Raw genomic sequence first — 4,236 nt, forward strand, 5'->3', positions numbered from 1 at the left:
CCTGGGTTCAAGCAATTCTCCTGCCTCAGCCTCCCGAGTAGCTGGGACTACAGGCGCATGCCACCATGCCCAGCTAATTTTTGTATTTTTAGTAGAGACAGGGTTTCACCATGTTGACCAGGATGGTTTCGATCTCTTGACCTCATGATCCACCCGCCTGGGCCTCCCAAAGTGCTAGGATTACAGGCGTGAGCCACCGCGCCTGGCCAATTTTTGTATTTTTAATAGAGACAGGGTTTCTCCATGTTGGCCAGGCTGGTCTCAAACTCCTGACCTCAAGTGATCCACCCTCCTTGGACTCTCAAAGTGCTGGGATTACAGGTGTGAGCCACCGCTCCCGGCCAACCAATTACAAATTTCTTTGTTCCTTCTCCTCTCCCGCTGCTTTGCTTGACTGGCCTAAAATAGTAATAGGCCAGGGGCATCGGTTCACGCCTGTAATCCCAACACTTTGGTGCTGAAACCCCATCTCTAAAAATACAAAAAAAATTAGCTGGGCACAGTGGCTCATGCCTGTAATCTCAGCACTTTGGGAGACTGAGGCAAAGAATTGCCAGAACCTGGGAGGCAGAGGTTGCAGTGAGCCGAGATAGCGCTACTGCACGCCAGCCTGGGCAACAGAGCGAGACTCCATCTCAAAAATAATAATAATAGTCCTTCCATGTCAAAATAGGAAAATAATACTAGTCACAATAATAATCGCACCACAAAACGCCATTTCCTTGGACGCCATTAATCTGCACAACAAATTGCTGCCGACGATGAACGGCACATCTTTAGAGGTGAAGAAGACACAGCAAGCGACAATTTTAAGCCACATTTTCATCCTGTGATAGTGTCAGAGACCAATTTAAAAAGACCCAGTTATCTGCCATCTGTTTCTCTGGATTTCTCTTTTCCAGATATTTTTTCAAAAAAGGAATCATAGGCCGGATGCGGAAATCATCGCCAGACGCGGCGGCTCACGCCTGTAATCCCAGCACTTTGGGAGAGGAAGAAGGGAGGATCACTTGAGCCCAGGAGACCAGCTTTTCAAAAAATAAAATGACTCGGAATGATAGAGTATGTGCCTTTTGTGTGCTGGCTTCTTTTACTGAGCGTGTTTTCAAGGGTGCTCCTCATGGTATAATGCGTCAGTACCTCATTCCCCTTTATTTTCTGAGACAGACTTGCTCTGTTGCCCAGGCTGCAGTGCAGTGACAAGATCTCAGCTCACTGCAGCCTCCGCCTCCCAGATTCAAGTGATTCTAGTGCCTCAGCCTCCCAAGTAGCTGGGATTACAGAGCTGTGCCAACACACCCGGCACAGCTATTTTTGTATTTGTAGTAGAGACGGGGTTTCACCATGTTGGCCAGGCTGGTCTCAAACTCTTGGCCTCAAGTGATCTGCCTGCCTCGGCCTCCCAAAGTGCTGGGATTACTGGTGTGAGCCACTGCGGCTGGCCCTTTTTTACAGCTGAACTATTTTCCATTGCATGAATAAACGATATTTATTTAATCCATTCATTTATGGACAGACAGGCTGGGATCAGGAGAGAGTAGGGAATAAATGTTTATGGGATTTTATTTTGGAGTTATGAAAATGTTTTGGGGCTGGGTATGGTGGCTCACACCTGTAATCTCAGGACTTTGGGAGGCCAAGGCGGGTGGATCGACTGAGGTCATGAGTTTGAGACCAGCCTGACCAACAAGGTGAAACCCCATCTCTACTAAAAATACAAAAATTAGCCAGGCGTGGTGGCAGGCGCCTGTAATCCCAGCTACTTGGGAGGCTGAGACAGGAGAGGTGCTTGAACCTGGGAGGCAGAGGTTGGCGTGAGGCAAGATCGCGTCACTGCACTCCTGTCTGGGCAACAAGAGTGAAACTCCATCTCAAAAAAAAAAAAAAGAAAAAATGTGTTGGAACTACATAGAGGTGGTGGTTGCACAACATTGTGAATGTACTAAATGCCACTGAACCACTTATTTTGAAATGGTTAATTATATGTTATTCACATATCACAGCAACTGGAAAGAAACACTAAGAAGTGTCAGAGTTCAGTTATCAGAGGTACAAAGACCTGCTTTTCTCATGCTGCTACCATTCGTCCAAAGATACTAAACCCACAGACTGCTTTTTATTTATTTATTTTTTAATACAGACAGGGTTTCACCATGTTGGTCAGGCTGGTCTTGAACCCCTGACTTCAGGTGATCCGCCCGCCTCAGCCTCCCAAAGTGCTGGGATTACAGGAGTGAGCCACCATGCCTGGCTGCTTTTTATTTTTGTTCTTTTTGAAACATGGTCTTTCTCTGTTGCCCAGGTAGAGGACAGTGGCATTTTATTTTGGTTTTTGTTTCAGAGACAGGGTCTTACTCTGTTGCCCAGGCTGGTCTCAACCTGCAGGAATCAAGTAACCCTTCCTCCTCAGCCTCCTGAATCCCTGGTATTACAGGCATGAGCCACTGCGCCCAACAAGCTTGCTTATTTGCATCTTTGGGTACATTTTTGCCCCTTGGCCTAGGTTAAAGGTAGGGCCAGCTACTGTATGTTGACATCAGAACAGCCCAAGTGCTTTAGATTTTTTTTTTTTTTTTTTTTGGGATGGAGTCTTACTCTGTTGCCCAGGTTGGAGTGCAGTGGCTCGATCTCAGCCCACTGTAAACTCTGCCTCCTGGATTCAAGGGATTCTCCTGCCTCAGCCTCCGGAGCATCTGGAATTACAAGCATGTGCCACCATGCCCAGCTAATTTTTGTATTCGCCATGTTGGCCAGGCTGGTCTCGAACTCCTGATACCAAGTGATCCCCCCCGCCACTGCATTGGCCTTCCAAAGTGCTAGAGGACTCCAGGCGTGAGCCACCGTGGCTGACCAAACCCTTTTTGTGTTAAGGAAAACATCTCGGCCAGGTCCAGTGGCTCACGCCTGTAATCCCAGCACTTTGGGAGGCTAAAGTGGGTGGATCACCCGAGGTCAGGGGTTCAAGACCAGCCTGGCCAACATGGCAAAACCTTGTCTCTACTTTAAAACTACAAAAATTAGCCAGGCATGGTGGTAGTAGGTGCCTGTGATCCCAGCTACTTGGGAGGCTGAGGCAGAAGAATTGCTTGAACTGGGGAGGCAGAGGTTGCAGTGAGCCGAGATTGTGCCATTGCACTCCAGCCTGGGCAACAAGAGTGAATATCCATCTTAGAAAAGAAAAAGAAAACATGTCTGCCTTCCAAGTCCTTCCCCAGCAGTTCTTCCACTTCTTTCCCTGTGAGAGGCCTCAGTATATTAATTAAATGCTCTCAGTAATGCTCGTGGGAGTCTGAAACAGCGCACTTCAAGGATAAGCCTGCTTTTAGGGAGAGAAAAGAAGACTTGAATGAATAAAGTTTGCAAGTCTTAGGGGTGGTTTTCAACCACAGCTGAATATTATCATTCCCAGGATTATAAGAAAATGCCTGCAGCTGCACTCCAGGGTCATCTGCTTGAATCTCTTCGGGTGGAGCCTAAGTATGAGGATTTGTACATAATCCATCTACTGCGGAAGTAGGGCTGGGGCTGGAAACCGCTGGCTCTATCGTCATCTTTAGTGGGATTAAGTTGGTGTCCTAAGGAGTCACCTTGGAGGCTGAGAAACCAAGATGTGCAGCGATGGGGCCAGGAGCAGTCAATCCCAGAACTTTGGGAGGTTGAGGTGGGCAGATCACCTGAGGTCAGGAGTTCAAGGCCAGCTTGGGTGACACAGTGAAATTCCAACACTACTAAAACTACAAAAAAAAAAAAAAAATTAGTTGGGCATAGTGGCGGGCACTTGTAATCCCAGCTACTCAGGAGGCTGAGGCGCCAGAATTGCTTGAGCCCAGGTGGTGGAGGTTGCAGTGAGCTGAGATGAGGCCACTGCACTCCAGCCTGGGCAACACAATCAAAAGATGTGGAACAGAGTACTTGAGACAGCGCGTGACAGTCTCATGCCTTGACTAACCACTCCCTGCCAACCCGGAAGACCAGTCCTGGGAAGGAGTCTGGTCACCACTCCCAAAATAACACTGGGATTAATATGATCTGTGCCTAGGCACAATGTCTAATCTTTTTTCTTCTGAAGCTAGTCTCCCTCTGTCTCCCAGGCTGGAGTGCAGTGGTGTGATCTCAGCTCGCTTCACCCTTGACTTCCTGGGGTCAAGCAATCAGCCTCCTGAGTAGGGAGCTGGGACTACGGGCCCCTGCCACCATGCACAACTAATTAAAAAGGTTTTTTTGGCCAGACGCAGT

This window comes from Aotus nancymaae, unplaced genomic scaffold (assembly GCF_030222135.1).
Source record: "Aotus nancymaae isolate 86718 unplaced genomic scaffold, 86718_ANA_hifiasm-v0.15.2.pri h1tg000028l, whole genome shotgun sequence".
Taxonomy (NCBI): Eukaryota; Metazoa; Chordata; class Mammalia; order Primates; family Aotidae; genus Aotus; species Aotus nancymaae.